Source organism: Ranitomeya variabilis, chromosome 7, assembly GCF_051348905.1.
Source record: "Ranitomeya variabilis isolate aRanVar5 chromosome 7, aRanVar5.hap1, whole genome shotgun sequence".
Lineage (NCBI taxonomy): Eukaryota > Metazoa > Chordata > Amphibia > Anura > Dendrobatidae > Ranitomeya > Ranitomeya variabilis.
In genome coordinates, this window is record NC_135238.1 from 16979746 (window position 1) to 17001027 (window position 21282).

At 44.1% G+C, this 21282-nt stretch overlaps 1 long non-coding RNA gene across 1 annotated transcript in view; it reads left to right on the forward strand.

Annotated features, from left to right (window-relative positions):
* Positions 1-1297: 1297 nt before the first annotated feature.
* LOC143784454 (uncharacterized) overlaps positions 1298-21282 on the forward strand; it is a 34687-nt gene continuing 14702 nt past the window's right edge. The window contains exons 1-3 of the long non-coding RNA XR_013217787.1: positions 1298-1406; positions 16865-16890; positions 17588-17623. This is a non-coding gene — a long non-coding RNA (uncharacterized LOC143784454). The remainder of the gene's footprint in view (positions 1407-16864; positions 16891-17587; positions 17624-21282) is intronic.

Consider the following 21282-nt stretch of genomic DNA (forward strand, 5'->3'; position numbering starts at 1 on the left):
CTGAGCTGTGTATCTAATCCTATCCTGTGTGATACTGACTGCTGAGCAGTGTATCTAATCCCATCCTGTGTGATACTGTCTGCTGAGCAGTGTATCTAATCCCATCCTTCACTTTCTGAGTTCTCTGCTGTATAATAAAGTTTTGAGCTTTGTGTCGTTTTCTCACCATGAAGCCTCCGTTGTTATTTTCTGCGTCCTCTTGGTTGATTTGGGAGTTGCTATATAAGCAATTCTCTTTTCTGTATGGTGGAGCCAGAGCTTTTCCCATCGTTAGCCAGCGGCAGTGAGGGCATGCTGAGAGTTGTAGTTGTGTCACAGGGAAAACGCTGATCCACAGAATAATATGCAGCTGCTTATAGGACAATTCCCTAATATAAGCCAAAGCAAGGCGAGACCTGATGAGTCCTGACAATTCTCGGAGACGCAGACCAAACATTCCCCCCCATCCTCAGAGTTTGCTACAATGTGTCAATGTGGAGTCCAGAGAGGATTGTGGAGACAAAGGGAACAAACTTCCTAAATGTATCAATAAGGCTACGTTCACATTTGCGGTCAGCGCCGCAGCGTCGGGCGCCGCAGCGGCGCCGCATGCGTCATGCGCCCCTATACTTAACATGGGGGCGCATGGACATGCGTTGTGCTGCGTTTTGCGCCGCATGGCCGCAAGCGTTGGACGCAAGAAACGCTTCAAGTTGCATTTTTTTTGCGTCCAACTTGCGGGCAAAAACGACGCATGCGGCGCAAAACGCAGCGTTTTAGCGTGCGTTTTGCCGCGTTTATGTTTGCGTTGTGCGCTGCGGCGCCGACGCTGCGGCGCACAACGCAAATGTGAACGTAGCCAAAGAAGGATTTCCCAGAAGTCTCGTTTCTCCTCGGAGATGAGGAGACTTAAAGCCGCAATGGAAATTGAGATTCTGGTTTGACTATTATCCTATGTGACGAGGCTCGTTAAAGGGTCGACATTGACTTTTAGGATTGCTACTTCCAATAGGTGGCACTAGAGTTCTACTTCACTTCCTCTCTGAAGAGACAATTTTCAATAATAAGGGTCAGATTCACTGACAGCAAGCAGCCATGTGAGAAAGTGGAATGCAACGTTTATTAGATAATTATTGATGATCGTGCACTAATTATGGGGGGCGTACAATGTGTCACACCACGGCACAGGGAGCGTTCACTATTTAGGGTGTCCCTTTAAGATATATAAAATTCCCTTTAAGTTGTGACATGCACGTGTTCTAGTAAAAGCTACTAGATATAGGAGAAGGAGCTGATTCAGATCCGGAGTCAGTGTGACGTCATCTAGGGGCGACCAGACCCGGATATTGCTGCCACCACCGGCCGTCTCATCACACCGCCATTAGAAAACGTCCTCCCCGCCGCTCGGATCTCCTCCAACCAGTTGGGTAGGTGACGCGCGTCGTGGCAGTGTTGGGGTGACACATACTACACCGTGCGTATTCTCCTCCCCATATATACACTTTATAATGGCCGCTCGGCGAGCGCGTCCTGTACCTGAATCACAGCACAACATGAAATAAAAATGGCATTTGCAATGTAAAGGGTTAAACCCGGGGCACAAACAGCATGTAAATAAGTAAAATGATGAGACATCGTGGGAAAGTGATTGCTGAGGAAGGAGCCGCCATCTTTGAAAATCCAGCCGCACCCTGAATATCGCGCTGAATCAGGTCTGACGGGACGCGGCTCACACCCGGTAATTATCACTGAGATTGGGTCATCGAAGTATGAAAGAGCAGAATTCTCACGCCCTGGATAACGATGCAGGTGTATATGTATATATTTATATATATATATACACTGTATACATGAGGACGGGGGAGGGCGCAGACGCGAGGAGTCTCGTAGACGGACACGAAACCTCTCCGGTTATATGATCACATAGTAGGATGGATCGTGTGAGTAACGCACCGGTGGGGGCACCGCCGTACACGGAACACGTCAGATAGGGGAGTGAGGAGCGCAAATGTTTACCCCATGTACGGCAGTATAAATATTAATGTTCCCCAGGGGCCACATGAGAGACGATGACTATTGTGGAGCCCGAACCAATGGGCTGAAATTAATTTTACTTCATATTAATATAAAAAAAAAATAATAATTGTATGACTTAATATTGGGCAGAATTAAGTATGCTGACATCCACCTATATACAGTATGACCCACCACATAGCCCCTACATACAATATGAGCCCCCCTATAGCCCTGTACATACAATGAGCCCCCCACATAGCCCCTACATACAATATGACCCACCACATAGCCCCTACATACAATATGAGTCCCCCACATAGCCCCTTAAATACAATATGAGCCCTGGCCCCCACATAGCTCCGTACATACAATATAAGCCCCCCACATAGCCCCTTACATACAATATGAGCCCCTACATACAATATGAGCCCCCACATAGCCCCTTACATACGAGCCCCCACATAGCCCCGTACATACAATATGAGCCCCCACATAGCCCCTTACATACGAGCCCCCACATAGCCCCGTACATACAATATGAGCCCCCACGTAGCTCCATACATACAATATGAGCCCCCACATAGCTCCTTACATACAATATGTGCCCCCCACATAGACCCTTACATACAATATGAGCCCCCACATAGCCCCATACATACTATGAGCCCCCCACACAGCCCCGAACATACAATATGAGTCCCCTACATACAATATGAGCTCCCCACATAGCCCCCTACATACAATATGAGCCCCCACATAGCCCCCTATATACAATATGAGCCCCCACATAGCCACATACATACAATATAAGCCCCCACATAGCCCCGTAAATACAATATGAGCCCCCACATAGCCCCGTACATACAATATGAGCCCCCACATCGCCCCCTACATAAAATATGAGCCCCAACATACAATATGAGCCCCCATATAGCCCCGTACATACAATATGAGCCCCCTACATACAATATGAGCTCCCACATAGCCCCCTACATACAATATGAGCCCCCACATAGCCACATACATACAATATAAGCCCCCACATAGCCCCGTAAATACAATATGAGCCCCCACATAGCCCCGTACATACAATATGAGCCCCCACATCGCCCCCTACATAAAATATGAGCCCCAACAAACAATATGAGCCCCCATATAGCCCCGTACATACAATATGAGCCCCCTACATACAATATGAGCTCCCACATAGCCCCATACATACAATATGAGCCCCGACATAGCGCCCTAAATACAACATGAGCCCCCCACATAGCCCCTTACATACAATATGAGCCCCCACATAGCCCTATACATACTATGAGCCCCCACATAGCCACATACATAAAATATGAGCCCCCACACAGCCCCGAACATACAATATGAGTCCCCTACATACAATATGATCCCCCACATAGCCACATACATACAATATAAGCCCCACATAGCCCCGTACATACAATATGAGCCCCCACATAGCCCCCTACATAAAATATGAGCCCCCACATAGCCCCCAACATACAATATGAGCCCCATATAGCCCCGTACATACAATATGAGCCCCCTACATACAATATGAGCTCCACATAGCCCCATACATACAATATGAGCCCCGACATAGCGCCCTAAATACAACATGAGCCCCCCACATAGCCCCTTACATACAATATGAGCCCCCACACAGCCCCAAACATACAATATGAGTCCCCTACAAACAATTTGAGCTCCCACATAGCCCCCTACATACAATATGAGCCCCCACATAGCCACAGACATACAATATAACCCCCCACATAGCCCAGTAAATATAATATGAGCCCCCACATAGCCCCCTACATAAAATATGAGCCCCCACATAGCCCCCAACATACAATATGAGCCCCCACATAGCCCCGTAAATACAATGAGCCCCCACATAGCCTCGTACATACAATATGAGCCCCCTACATAAAATATGAGCCCGACATAGCCCCCAACATACAATATGAGCCCCCATATAGCCCCGTACATGCAATATGAGCCCCCTACATACAATATGAGCTCCCACATAGCCCCATACATACAATATGAGCCCCGACATAGCGCCCTAAATACAACATGAGCCCCCCACATAGCCCCCTAAATACAATATGAGCCCCCATATAGCCCCCTACACACAATATAAGCCTCCACATAGCCCCTACATACAATAAGCTCCCACATAGCCCCCTACATACAATGAGCCCCACATAGCTCCCTACATACAATATGAGCCCCCCGAAATAACCCTCTACACACAATATGAGCCCCCACATAGCCCCTACATATAATGAGCTCCCACATAGCCCCCTACATACAATATTAGCCCCACATAGCCCCCCTACATACAATGAGCCCCCTGAAATAACCCCTACACACAATATGAGCCCCCACATAGCCCCCCTACATACAATATGACCCCCACATAGCCTCTTACATACAATATGAGCCCCCACATAGCTTCCTACATACAATATGAGCCCCCACATAGCCTCCTACATATAATATGAGCCCTCACATAGCCCCCTACATACAATAAGAGCCCCCACATAGCCCCTACATACAATATGAGTACCCACATAGCCCCATATATATAATATGAGCTCCCACATAGCTTCGTGCATACAATATGAGCCCCCAAATAGCCCCCTCCATACAATATGAGTTCCCACATAGACTCCTCAATCAACAACCAAAGCAATCAACCTATGGGGCCCCTATACATGTAAACCATAGCAATAAAACAATTTAAATTTAGCTCCCTATACACAGTATGAACCACATATAGCCCCCTATTTACAGTATGAGCCAACATATAGCTACCTAGATACAGTATGAGCACTCGTATAACTTCCTGTATACAGTATGAGCCCCATATAGCCTTCTATACACAGTATGAGCCCCCACAAAGCCTCCTATATACAGTATGATCCTGTATATAGCCTGTTATATACACTACTAGATGGTGGCCTGATTCTAACGCATCGGGTATTCTAGAATATGTATGTAGTTTATTTATGAAGACTTTAGAATAATACATTGAATACACAGGATTCAGCTGCACCTGTCGCTGATTGTTCGCGGCCGGCCATGTAGTTTATAGCACAGCCACGTAGTATATAACAGCCCACGTAGTAAATAGCAGCCACGTAGTATATTGCACAGCCACATAGTATATAGCACAGCCACGTAGTATATAGCACAGCCCACGGAGTATATAGCACAGTGTTATGGACCTGGTGGTTAGGAGCACCTGGAATGACCTGATAGTCAAACTGCAAAATAGGACGAGCTCTGGGAAGTGGGAGCTCTGCTGACCGCAACCCTAATCCTATTATCACACACACGAGAATTAGCCGTGGATCGTGCCTGACTCTGCCTAGACGACTCTTCACAGCCTGAGAGGTAACTACCCCTAAAGAGAAACAAAGCCTCACTTACCTCAGAGAAATTCCCCAAAGGAAAAAGGCAGCCCCCACATATATTAACTGTGAATTAAGAGGAAGGTACAAACACAGAAATGAAAACAGGTTTCAGCAAAGGAGGCCAGTCTTACTAAATAGACAGAGTATAGATAAAGGGATCTTTGCGGTCAGCACAAAAATCTACAAAAGCCACGCAGAGTGTGCAAAAAGACCCCCCCGCACCGACTCACGGTGCGGTGGTGCCACTCTGCAACCCAGAGCTTCCAGCTAGCAAAACTAAATCATGATAACCAGCTGGACAGAAACTTAACAGGTACTCAGAAATATATTGAGCACACAAATAAACAACAAATGAGCTTAGCAGGGACTTAGCTTCTGTTGAAGTAAACAGGACATCAGAAAGATCCAAGAGAGATCTGAACCAGTACTGATACATTGACAGCCGGCATCAAGTAATGATCTGAGCGGAGTTAAATAGAGGAACCAGCCCAGTCCTAAACGATGCAGCTGAGGAAGCCACTTCCAGACCAGCAGCTCCACTTTCAGCCACCAGAGGGAGTCCACGGACAGAACTCACAGAAGTACCATTCCTGGCCACAGGAGGGAGTTCGAGAACGGAGTTCACAACAGCACAGCCACCTAGTATATAACACAGCCCATGTAGTATATAGCACAGCCATGTAGTATATTGCACAGCCCATGTAGTATATTGCACAGGCCACGTAGTATATAGCACAGCCACGTAGTATATAGCACAGCCCACGGAGTGTATAACAGCCCACATAGAATATAACACAGCCAGGTAGTATATGACAGCCCACGCACACAGTATATAACACAGGCCACGTAGTGTATAACACAGGCTACGTAGTGTATAACACAGGCCACGTAGTGTATAACACAGCCCACATAGTGTATAGCACAGCCCATGTAGTATATTGCACAGCTCACGTAGTATATTGCACAGGCCACGTAGTATATTGCACAGGCCATGTAATATATTGCACAGGCCACGTAGTATATTGCACAGCCCACGCAGTACATTGCACAGCCCACGTAGTACATTGCATAGCCCACGTAGTATATAGCACAGCCCTCGTAGTATATCGCACAGCCCACGCAGTATATAGCACAGCCCACGTAGTGTATAACACAGACCACGTAGTATATTGCACAGCCCACGTAGTATATTGCACAGCCCACGTAGTATATTGCACAGCCCACGTAGTACATTGCACAGCCCATGTAGTACATTGCACAGCCCACGCAGTATATCGCACAGCCCATGCAGTATATCGCACAGCCCACGTAGTGTATAACACAGGCCACGTAGTATATAGCACAGCCCTCGTAGTATATCGCACAGCCCACGCAGTATATAGCACAGCCCACGTAGTGTATAACACAGACCACGTAGTATATTGCACAGCCCACGTAGTATATTGCACAGCCCACGTAGTATATTGCACAGCCCACGTAGTACATTGCACAGCCCATGTAGTACATTGCACAGCCCACGCAGTATATCGCACAGCCCATGCAGTATATTGCACAGCCCACGTAATATATTGCACAGCCCATGTAGTATATTGCACAGCCCACGTAGTATATAGCAATGTGGGCATCATATCCCTGTTAAAAAAAAGAATTAAAATAAAAAATAGTTATATACTCACCTTCCGTTGGCCCCCGGATCCAGGCGAAGCGCGCTCCGGTCTCAAGAGTGCATTGCGGTATCTGTTGTGGATTCTGTTTGTGGGCTCCCTCTGGTGGTTACTGCTGGTACTGGGTGACTTTGGTGGGTTGCGGCCTTTGGTTTCCACCTGTCCATCAGAGGCTGGGTGTTTCCTATTTTACCTGGCCTTTCTGTCATTCCCTTGCCGGCTATCAATGTATTCAGATGTGCTCTGTTTGGTTCCTGCCTACCTGCTCCCAGATCTTTCAGGATAAGCTAAGTGCTGATTTTCAGTTGTTTGGTTTTTTGTCCAGCTTGCTTATTATGTCTCTATGCTAGCTGGTAGCTCTAGTGGACTGAGGTTCTCCCCATGTGCCATGAGTTGGCACATGGGTTCTTGTAATCTCAGGATGGTTTTTTGATTAGGGTTTTTTGCTGACCGCTCAGACCCCTTTTGTATCGTTCTGCTTTCTAGTTTACAGCTAAACCTATATATATCATCTCTATGTGTGTGCCTTCCTCTCATTTCACCGTCAATACATGTGGGGGGCAACTATACCTTTTGGGGTTCATCCCTCTGGAGGCAAGTGAGGTCTTTATTTTCTCTGCAGTACTAGTTAGCTCTTAGGCTGGTGCGTGGCGTCTAGAACCAACGTAGGCACGCTCCCTGGCTATCTCTAGTTGCGTTTGTCAGGCGTAGGGCAGCGGTCAGCCCAGGTTCCATCACCCTAGAGCTCATCCGTTATTTATTTGTACCTTGCTTGTCCTGTGCTATCCCTAGCCATTGGGGATTCATGACAGGTATCGCGAGATGATGACGTAGACTGTTACGTCATCATCTCGCGAGACCGCAATGCATGGAGCGGTCACCGGAGGACGGTGAGTATATAACGATTTTTTATTTTTTTTTATTATTTTTAACATTAGCTCTTTTTACTATTGATGCTGCATAGGCAGTATCAATAGTAAAAAGTTGGTCACACAGGGTTAATAGCAGCGTTATCGGAGTGCGTTACGCCGCGGCATAACGCAGTCCGTTAGCGCTGCCATTAACCCTGTGTGAGCGCTGACTGCGGGGAGTATGGAGCGGGCACTGACTGCGAGGAGGAAGGAGCGGCCATTTTGCCGCCGGACAGCGCCCGTCGCTGATTGGTCGTGGGCCGTGGCTGTTTTGCCGCGACCAATCAGCGACTTGGATTTCCATGACAGAGAGAGGCCGCGACCAATTAATATCCGTGACAGACAGACAGAAGGACAGAAAGACGGAAGTGACCCTTAGACAATTATATAGTAGATGAGCCCCTATATAGCCTCCTATATACAATATGAGCCCCTATATAGCCTACTATATACAGTATGAGCCCCTATATAGCCTCCTATATACAATATGAGCCCCTATATAGCCTCCTATATAACCTCACCAGGGACGGACACAGACAGAAAAGGCTCTTGTGCAGGACCAGTATATGGGCCTTATGCAGTGCAATAATGTGTCTGTGACAGAAGCAGTTTACGGTTTTGGAGGCGGAGTGGAGCCCCTGTGCGACTGCACTAATGATAGGTGTGCCCCTGAACATCACATACCTCCATATAACCATATACCTCTGTATAACATCAGATGCCTCCATATAACCACATACCTTCTTATAAACTCACATATCTTCTTATAACCTCACATACCTCCATATAACCTCACATACTTCCTTATAACCTCACATACCTCCATATGACCTCACATACTTCCTTATAACCTCACATACCTCCATATCACCTCACATACCTCCATATAACCTCACATACTTCCTTATAACCTCACATACCTCCATATAACCTCACATACCTCCATATAACCACACATACCTCCATATAACCTCACATACTTCCTTATAACCTCACATACCTCCATATAACCTCACATACCTCCATATAACCACACATATCTCCATATAACCACACATACCTCCATATAACCTCACATACCTCCATATCACCTCACATACCTCCATATAACCTCACATACTTCCTTATAACCTCACATACCTCCATATCACCTCACATACCTCCATATAACCTCACATACTTCCTTATAACCTCACATACCTCCATATAACCTCACATACCTCCATATAACCACACATATCTCCATATAACCACACATACCTCCATATAACCTCACATACCTCCATATCACCTCACATACCTCCATATAACCTCACATACTTCCTTATAACCTCACATACCTCCATATCACCTCACATACCTCCATATCACCTCACATACTTCCTTATAACCTCACATACCTCCATATAACCTCACATACCTCCATATCACCTCACATACCTCCATATAACCTCACATTCCTCCATATAACCACACATACCTCCATATAACCACACATACCTCCATATAACCTCACATACCTCCATATAACCACACATACCTCCATATAACCACACATACCTCCATATAACCTCACATACCTCCATATAACCTCACATACTTCCTTATAACCTCACATACCTCCATATAACCTCACATACCTCCATATAACCTCACATACCTCCATATCACCTCACATACCTCCATATCACCTCACATACCTCCATATAACCTCACATACTTCCTTATAACCTCACATACTTCCTTATAACCTCACATACCTCCATATAACCACACATACCTCCATATAACCTCACATACTTCCTTATAACCTCACATACCTCCATATAACCTCACATACCTCCATATCACCTCACATACCTCCATATAACCTCACATACCTCCATATAACCTCACATACTTCCTTATAACCTCACATACCTCCATATAACCTCACATACCTCCATATCACCTCACATACCTCCATATCACCTCACATACTTCCTTATAACCTCACATACCTCCATATAACCTCACATACCTCCATATCACCTCACATACCTCCATATCACCACACATACCTCCATATAACCACACATACCTCCATATAACCTCACATACCTCCATATAACCTCACATACTTCCTTATAACCTCACATACCTCCATATAACCTCACATACCTCCATATAACCTCACATACTTCCTTATAACCACACATACCTCCATATAACCTCACATACCTCCATATAACCTCACATACCTCCATATAACCTCACATACCTCCATATCACCTCACATACTTCCTTATAACCTCACATACCTCCATATAACCTCACATACTTCCTTATAACCTCACATACCTCCATATCACCTCACATACCTCCATATAACCTCACATACCTCCATATAACCTCACATACTTCCTTATAACCTCACATACCTCCATATAACCTCACATACCTCCATATAACCTCACATACTTCCTTATAACCACACATACCTCCATATAACCTCACATACCTCCATATAACCTCACATACCTCCATATAACCTCACATACCTCCATATCACCTCACATACTTCCTTATAACCTCACATACCTCCATATAACCTCACATACTTCCTTATAACCTCACATACCTCCATATCACCTCACATACTTCCTTATAACCACACATACCTCCATATAACCTCACATACCTCCATATAACCTCACATACCTCCATATAACCTCACATACCTCCATATAACCTCACATACCTCCATATAACCTCACATACCTCCATATAACCTCACATACCTCCATATCACCTCACATACTTCCTTATAACCTCACATACCTCCATATAACCTCACATACTTCCTTATAACCTCACATACCTCCATATAACCTCACATACTTCCTTATAACCTCACATACCTCCATATCACCTCACATACCTCCATATAACCTCACATACCTCCATATAACCTCACATACCTCCATATAACCTCACATACTTCCTTATAACCTCACATACCTCCATATCACCTCACATACTTCCTTATAACCACACAAACCTCCATATAACCTCACATACCTCCATATAACCTCACATACTTCCTTATAACCTCACATACCTCCATATAACCTCACATACCTCCATATAACCTCACATACTTCCTTATAACCACACATACCTCCATATAACCTCACATACCTCCATATAACCTCACATACCTCCATATAACCTCACATACCTCCATATAACCTCACATACCTCCATATCACCTCACATACTTCCTTATAACCTCACATACCTCCATATAACCTCACATACTTCCTTATAACCTCACATACCTCCATATCACCTCACATACCTCCATATAACCTCACATACCTCCATATAACCTCACATACCTCCATATAACCTCACATACTTCCTTATAACCTCACATACCTCCATATAACCTCACATACTTCCTTATAACCACACATACCTCCATATAACCTCACATACCTCCATATAACCTCACATACCTCCATATAACCTCACATACTTCCTTATAACCTCACATACCTCCATATCACCTCACATACTTCCTTATAACCTCACATACCTCCATATAACCTCACATACTTCCTTATAACCTCACATACCTCCTTATAACCACACAAACCTCCATATAACCTCACATACCTCCATATAACCTCACATACTTCCTTATAACCTCACATACCTCCATATCACCTCACATACTTCCTTATAACCACACAAACCTCCATATCACCTCACATACTTCCTTATAACCACACATACCTCCATATAACCTCACATACCTCCATATAACCTCACATACCTCCATATAACCTCACATACCTCCATATAACCTCACATACCTCCATATCACCTCACATACTTCCTTATAACCTCACATACCTCCATATAACCTCACATACTTCCTTATAACCTCACATACCTTCTTATAACCTCACATACCTCCTTATAACCTCACATATCTTCTTATAACCTCACATACCTCCATATCACCTCACATACTTCCTTATAACCTCACATACCTCCATATAACCTCACATACTTCCTTATAACCTCACATACCTCCATATAACCTCACATACTTCCTTATAACCTCACATACTTCCTTATAACCTCACATACCTCCATATAACCTCACATACTTCCTTATAACCTCACATACCTCCATATCACCTCACATACCTCCATATAACCTCACATACTTCCTTATAACCTCACATACCTCCATATAACCTCACATACTTCCTTATAACCTCACATACCTCCATATCACCTCACATACCTCCATATAACCTCACATACTTCCTTATAACCTCACATACCTCCATATAACCTCACATACTTCCATATAACCTCACATACCTCCATATAACCTCACATACCTCCATATAACCTCACATACCTCCATATAACCTCACATACCTCCATATAACCTCACATACCTCCATATCACCTCACAAAGTCACAATTTCTTGACCTCCGAGGTTTGGGGCTCAGGCCTCAGTCCATAACAGCCTTTCTTGGTTACCCATAGCAACCAATCACAGCGTAGCTTTCATTCTGCCAGAGCGGTTTAAAAAATGAAAGCTGCGCTGTGATTGGTTGCTATGGGCTACAAAGACTGTTTTTCTTTTACTCCATTTTGATAAGTGAGGGCCTACGACTCTGCCTCAGCAGATCCCACATCTCTGGGCCTCTCTGCTCGCAGTTACTCCCGCACTTCCTCACTTTTTCCATCCATTGGTCCCTCATTATTAATAAAGGTCACGGTTGCAGCTCTGCGCCATCATACTGCGCCTATGTTATAGAGTAGCGCTGCGCGGGCCTGTGCTGATGCCGGAGCCCTCCTCCTGGAAGCTGCCCCCACTAACCTGAAACACCACCACGTACAGTGACCCACCAGCCTGCTTACAGGAAAGTATACCCCCCTGAATGTCAATAAAAGTGCCTGAAAAAAAAAAAGTACACCTCCAGAGTCACAGAAGTTCCTACAGTATATAATTTGAGACTCGCATATCATTAAACAATTAGTTGCCTATTAGCATAGCGACTCAACAACACATAAATGAGGAGAAACAAGAGATCACAAGGCTGAATAAAAAAATAATTTTTAGTGTAAATACTTTTAAAAACAAGGACTGAAGTCCAATAGACGATCACCAGTAGCAGTGGTTACGGGAACTGGTATGAACATACAAGGGTCCTAAAATAATATGTAGATACAGTGGGGCAAAAAAGTATTTAGTCAGTCAGCAATAGTGCAAGTTCCACCACTTAAAAAGATGAGAGGCGTCTGTAATTTACATCATAGGTAGACCTCAACTATGGGAGACAAACTGAGAAAAAAAAATCCAGAAAATCACATTGTCTGTTTTTTTATCATTTTATTTGCATATTATGGTGGAAAATAAGTATTTGGTCAGAAACAAAATTTCATCTCAATACTTTGTAATATTTCCTTTGTTGGCAATGACAGAGGTCAAACGTTTTCTGTAAGTCTTCACAAGGTTGCCACACACTGTTGTTGGTATGTTGGCCCATTCCTCCATGCAGATCTCCTCTAGAGCAGTGATGTTTTTGGCTTTTCGCTTGGCAACATGGACTTTCAACTCCCTCCAAAGGTTTTCTATAGGGTTGAGATCTGGAGACGGGCTAGGCCACTCCAGGACCTTGAAATGCTTCTTACGAAGCCACTCCTTCGTTGCCCTGGCGGTGTGCTTTGGATCATTGTCATGTTGAAAGACCCAGCCACGTTTCAACTTCAATGCCCTTGCTGATGGAAGGAGGTTTGCACTCAAAATCTCACGATACATGGCCCCATTCATTCTTTCATGTACCCGGATCAGTCGTCCTGGCCCCTTTGCAGAGAAACAGCCCCAAAGCATGATGTTTCCACCACCATGCTTTACAGTAGGTATGGTGTTTGATGGATGCAACTCAGTATTCTTTTTCCTCCAAACACGACAAGTTGTGTTTCTACCAAACAGTTCCAGTTTGGTTTCATCAGACCATAGGACATTCTCCCAAAACTCCTCTGGATCATCCAAATGCTCTCTAGCAAACTTCAGACGGGCCCGGACATGTACTGGCTTAAGCAGTGGGACACGTCTGGCACTGCAGGATCTGAGTCCATGGTGGTGTAGTGTGTTACTTATGGTAGGCCTTGTTACATTGGTCCCAGCTCTCTGCAGTTCATTCACTAGGTCCCCCCGCGTGGTTCTGGGATTTTTGCTCACCATTCTTGTGATCATTCTGACCCCACGGGGTGGGATTTTGCATGGAGCCCCAGATCGAGGGAGATTATCAGTGGTCTTGTATGTCTTCCATTTTCTAATTATTGCTCCCACTGTTGATTTCTTCACTCTAAGCTGGTTGGCTATTGCAGATTCAGTCTTCCCAGCCTGGTGCAGGGCTACAATTTTGTTTCTGGTGTCCTTTGACAGCTCTTTGGTCTTCACCATAGTGGAGTTTGGAGTCAGACTGTTTGAGGGTGTGCACAGGTGTCTTTTTATACTGATAACAAGTTTAAACAGGTGCCATTACTACAGGTAATGAGTGGAGGAAAGAGGAGACTCTTAAAGAAGAAGTTACAGGTCTGTGAGAGCCAGAAATCTTGATTGTTTGTTTCTGACCAAATACTTATTTTCCACCATAATATGCAAATAAAATGATCAAAAAACAGACAATGTGATTTTCTGGATTTTTTTTTTCTCAGTTTGTCTCCCATAGTTGAGGTCTACCTATGATGTAAATTACAGACGCCTCTCATCTTTTTAAGTGGTGGAACTTGCACTATTGCTGACTGACTAAATACTTTTTTGCCCCACTGTATGTTAATAAGACCAGTGAAGAGTCATCTATATAGATTAATATTCATACTGTATCTTAGGCATTTTTTTATTTCCAGGAATGTGGCACTGCGATGGGTGCGACCTGTGCCCCTACATTCGCCAACCTCTTCCCTGTGTCTGGTGGGTTTCCTCTGGGTTCTCCGGTTTCCACCCACACTCCAAAAACATACTGATAGGGAATCTAGATTGTGATCACTAATGGGGATAGTGATGATGATATCTGTAAAGTACTGTGAAATTATTGTCTTTTTGTGAGCAAAATAAATAAGCATGGCAGTGGCTTGGGGATGTGTACAGTGAAGCATGACGGGAGCTCAGTGATGCCTACAGTGAAGTATGGTGGGGACTCAGTGATTCCTACAGTCAAGCAAAGTTCACCAAGGTTTGGGTTCTGGATATATCCTGGAAGATTCTGGGGCAGCTGTCACAGTTTTCTGACTTGGACCCCATAGCAAATCTTTAATAGGATGTAAAGAAGGAAGTTGCAGGAAACCCAATAATATTAGTAATCTAGGGGTCATCGCCCATGAGGAAAGGGTGAAGATTCTTCAGGAATGCTGGAAGAAACTGGTGTCTGGCAATGTATCATGCTGTACAACAACAGTCGCACTCAATAAAGGAGTTTTTAGAATTTTCGTTAGTCAAAAAAACGTGATTTCTTTATTGTTAACAAACACCAAAAATGAGGGTATCACCGCAGTGTTTCAAGGTAGGTAACGTTTCGACCCACAGGGTCTTTCTCAAACCTTACTTTCAGTGGTGGATACCAAGAGGAGGGCACAAATCCCTGTAGAGATGCAGGAGTCCCGTTAGGGGCTGTAGAATGAGATTATCTGGTGTCTGCGGTGGTGGTGTGAGGTATCCACCACTGAAAGTAAGGTTTGAGAAAGACCCTGTGGGTCGAAACGTTACCTACCTTGAAACACTGCGGTGATACCCTCATTTTTGGTGTTTGTTAACAATAAAGAAATCACGTTTTTTTTACTAACGAAAATTCTAAACTCCTTTATTGAGTGCGACTGTTGTTGTACAGGATTATAGTCTGGAGTATCCCTCCATGTTCAGTCCGCACCAGCACTAGCGAGAGTGCACGTCTTGTTCTTCACTATGGCAATGTATCATGTACAGCAGGTCATAACAGCCAGCGGGGCAGCAGGTCATAACAGCGAGAGGGGCAGCAGGTTATAACAGCCAGAGGGGCAGCAGGTCATAATAGCCAGAGGGGTAGTAGGTCATAACAGCCAGAGGGGCAATAGGTTATAACAGCAAGAGGGGCAGCAGGTCATAACAGCCAGAGGGGCAGCAGGTTATAACAGCCAGAGGGGCAGCAGGTCATAACAGCCAGAGGGGCAGCAGGTCATAACAGCCAGAGGGGTAGCAGGTTATAACAGCCAGAGGGGCAGCAGGTCATAACAGCCAGAGGGGCAGCAGGTCATAACAGCCAGAGGGGCAGTAGGTCATAACAGCCAGAGGGGCAGCAGGTCATAGCAGCCAGAGGGGCAGCAGGTCATAGCAGCCAGAGGGGCAGCAGGTCACAACAGCCAGAGGGGCAGCAGGTCACAACAGCCAGAGGGGCAGCAGGTCACAACAGCCAGATGGGCAGCAGGTTATAACAGCCAGCGGTGCTCTCCTAGCTCTAACGACATTGGTAATGAAGGGGTCAATGTTCATGAGACTATAGTAGTCAGTAATTGTGGCATTTTATGCAGAATTTGGAGATCCCACTCGTTATATTAGTTGTGTTCAGCTATTTAGATTTTTCTTGTCTCATTGATTTGTTGAGCAGAAAGTTTGCAAATGTTGTTAATAAACCAAATACCTATACCTCCATGACACCGCACACCTCTATGTACCTTTATGTAAGCGGAGTGCCACCATAAACTCTGCACGCTATATGATCTGATGGGTGTAGGGTTTTGGGGATATCTGCCATTACAACCCCTACATATCTGATTTATTTTTATGTTTTTTCCTTTTTTTTCTAGGTCGTGATAAATAATGGCGCATTCATGTAAGTCTCTACGGCGTCTTGGACACTACTGAAACATTTTAAGCACCACAGTTCGTGAAGTAAAATGTGACAACCCATGTACCGAGAATACAAGATAGGAAATGAAGAGTAAAATACATAGCAAATAAATAAATACCGCCATTCCGTAACCGATCCCAGACGTGGAGATACTGCAAAGAAGAGGGGGCAAAGATTGCCAATCCTAGACGTGCCGCGCTGATATACCCCGACCCAAAAACACCGAATGATGTCAGAAATTCAAAGGGAACTTCAACAAAGTATTAATATAAGGGTGTGCAGATTTATGCAGCCACATTATTTTACTTCTTTATTTTTATTTTTCCACCGAAAAAGATTTCAGTTTGTTCTCAATGGCAATGTACAGTTTATCGGCGACATTAAAGGTGGAAAAAGTTCTAAAATGATTTTTCTTTTGCATGACAAAAACCTGGTATTTTAACAGGGGCGTGTAGACTTTTTGTACTTAATGTATATATAGAATGTATTACTATAAATCCAGAATATGGGAAAATATTGTTTCAGATCACAGGTATTTAAAATTCTGTTTCTTTTTTCACTATTTTATTTTTTTTGCCCTCCAAAATTTTTTTTTATTATAAGATTAGAAAAGAACAAAAAAAAATATTCTGCATAACATCTATATTATTTATATATTACTCTTCTCTCTCCTGTCCAGGTCTTTGGAACTTGTGTTGCTTCAGGGGCACCCAAGGTGAGTGTACATTCACGGTGACCATCAACGCTATATATATATATATATATATATATATATATATATATATATATATATATATATATATATATATATACATATATATATATATATATATATATAATACAGACCAAAGGTTTGGACACATCTTCTCATTTAAAGATTTTTCTGTATTTTCATGGCTATGAAAATTGTACATTCACACTGAAGGCATCAAAACTATGAATTAACACATGTGGAATTATATACTTAACAAAAAAGTGTGAAACAACTGAAATTATGTCTTCTATTCTAGGTTCTTCAAAGTAGCCACCTTTTGCTTTGATGACTGCTTTGCACACTCTTGGCATTCTCTTGATGAGCTTTAAGAGATAGTCACCGGGAATGGTCTTCCAACAATCTTGAAGGAGTTCCCAGAGATGCTTAGCACTTGTTGGCCCTTTTGCCTTCACTCTGCAGTCCAGCTCACCCCAAACCTGTTGTGAACTGTGTTTCTGGGCTCCCTCTTGTGGTCACTAATGGTATTGTATGAGTCATGTCTTTCTGCTAGCCTGGGCTTCAGCTGTTTCATTAAACTGTGGGTGTTCCCTATTTAGTCCTCCTTTGGACTCAGTCTCTTGCCTGGCATCAATGTATTCAGTTCTATTTGGTCTCCTCCTGATTCCTTGCCATCTGACTCATTCAAGAAAAGCTAAGTCCTGTTTGCATTCTTTGGATCATTTGCATTTTCAGTGTTTTTGTCCAGCCTGCTCAATATGTGATTTTCTAGCTCGCTGGAAGCTTTAGGGGGCTGATATTCTCCCCTCACATCGTCAGTCGGTGTGGGGGTTCTTGAATATTCAGCGTGGATGTTTTTGCAGGGTTTTCTGCTGACCGTATAGTTCACTTTCTATTTTCTGCCTATCTAGATTAATGGGCCTCACTTTGCTGAATCTAGTTCATCTCTACGTTTGTGTTTTCCTCTTACCTCACCGTTATTATTTGTTGGGGGATATCTATATCTTTGGGGTTTATTTTCTCTGGAGGCAAGTGAGGTCTTAATTTTCCCTCTAGGGGTAGTCAGTTCTCCGGCTGGCTCGAGACGTCTAGAATCAACGTAGGCACATTCACCGGCTACTGTTAGTTGTGTGTTAGGATCAGGTATGCGGTTAGCCCAGTTTCCACCTCCCTAGAGCAGTTCCTATGTTTTTGCAGGATCCTCTACCACTAGGATCATAACAGTATTCCAGGCCAAAAAGGAAATGTTTAATGCATCGCAGAAGCGGGATTAAAAAGAAGTTCGGAGTATTTTTTTTTTTTTTTTGTGTTGTTTTTCCTTGCTGCAGTCTGTCTGGCTTCTTTCTTCCCCTTATACTCTGAGTGGCTTGGAGCTCAGCTGCAGACATGAATGTTTAGACTCTGACTTCTAGTGTGGATCAGCTTGCTGAAAGGGTGCAAAGCATTCAGGATTTTGTCACTCATAGTCCTATGTCTGAACCAAAGATACCTATCCCTGAGCTGTTTTTTGGAGATAGATCTAAGTTCCTGAATTTTAGGAATAATTGTAAATTGTTTCTGTCTCTGAGACCTCGTTCCTCTGGAGATTCCACTCAGCAGGTTAAAATTGTTATCTCCTTCTTGCGTGGCGACCCTCAAGATTGGGCCTTCTCTCTGGCGCCAGGAAATCCTGCATTGGTGAATGTTGATGCGTTTTTTCTGGTGCTTGGTTTGCTTTATGAGGAGCCTAATCTTGAAAATCAGGCTGAAAAGGCGTTGTTAGCTATCTCTCAAGGTCAGGACGAAGCTGAGGTGTATTGTCAAAAATTTCGGAAATGGTCCGTGCTTACTCAATGGAATGAGTGTGCCCTGGCCGCAAATTTCAGAAATGGTCTTTCTGAAGCCATTAAGAATGTGATGGTGGGGTTTCCTATCCCTACAAGTCTGAATGATTCAATGGCTCTGGCCATTCAAATTGATCGGCGTTTGCGGGAGCGCAAATCTGCTAATCCTTTGGCGGTGCTGTCTGAACGGACACCTGACCCTATGCAATGTGACAGAATTCTAACCAGAGCCGAACGGCAAAATCATAGACGTCAAAATGGGTTGTGTTTTTACTGTGGTGATTCAACGCATGTTATCTCAGCATGCTCTAAGCGCTTAAAAAGAGTTGTTAATCCTGTCGCCATTAGTACTTTACAGCCTAAATTTATTTTGTCTGTAACCTTAATTTGTTCATTATCTTCTTACTCAGTCATGGCTTTTGTGGATTCTGGTGCTGCTCTGAGTCTGATGGATTTTTCGTTTGCCAAGCGCTGTGGTTTTGTCCTGGAGCCTTTGGAAATTCCTATTCCTCTTAGAGGAATTGATGCTACGCCATTGGCAGAGAATAAGACTCAGTATTGGACGCAAGTGACCATGTGCATGACTCCTGTACATCAGGAGGTGATTCGCTTCCTTGTTTTGCATGATTTGCATGATGTTGTCGTTTTGGGTCTGCCATGGCTACAGACCCATAATCCAGTTTTAGATTGGAAAGCTATGACTGTGTCAAGTTGGGGTTGTCGGGGAATTCATGGCGATACTCCGTTGGTGTCTATTGCTTCTTCCACTCCTTCTGAGACCCCTGAGTTTTTGTCAGATTACCAGGATGTATTTAGTGAGCCCAGGTCCAGTGCCCTTCCTCCTCATATGGACTGTGATTGTGCTATAAATTTGATTCCTGGTAGTAAATTTCCTAAGGGTCGACTCTTTAATTTATCTGTACCTGAGCATGCCGCGATGCGGAGTTATATAAAGGAGTCTTTGGAGAAGGGACATATTCGCCCATCCTCTTCTCCTCTTGGTGCAGGATTCTTTTTTGTGGCCAAGAAGGACGGGTCTTTGAGACCTTGTATAGATTATCGTCTTCTGAATAAGATCACGGTCAAATTTCAGTATCCTTTGCCTTTGTTGTCTGATTTGTTTGCTCGGATTTAGGCTGGGGTCACACATGCGTGTTTTACGTACGTAAGAGCGCAAAAACTACGTACGTAAAACTCACATTACATACGGCACAATGCTTCTCAATGGGGCTGCTCCTATTAGCCGTATATTACGGTTCAGTATTATACGGCGTTCTACGGCCGTACAAAATCGCAGCATGCTGCGTTTGTCAGCGTATTGCGCAAATAATACGCCAATGAAAGTCTATGGGGGCGAGAAAAATACGGATTCCACACGGACCAGCAGTGTGACTTGCGAGAAATACGCAGCGCTGTTAGTGAAAAGTCGGTAATTCAATTGCCGGCTTTTCATTTCTCCTGCACAAACCCGACAGGATATGAGACATGGTTTACATACAGTAAACCATCTCATATCCCCTTTTTTTTTGCATATTCCACACTACTAATGTTAGTAGTGTGTATGTGCAAAATTTCAGCGCTGTAGCTGCTGAAATAAAGGGTTAAATGGCGGAAAAAATTGGCGTGGGCTCCCGCGCAATTTTCTCCGCCAGAGCGGTAAAGCCAGTGACTGAGGGCAGATATTAATAGCCAGGAGAGGGTCCATGGTTATTGGCCCCCCCGTGGCTACAAACATCTGCCCCCAGCCACCCCAGAAAAGGCACATCTGGAAGATGCGCCTATTCTGGCACTTGGCCACTCTCTTCCCACTCCCTGTAGCGGTGGGATATGGGGTAATGA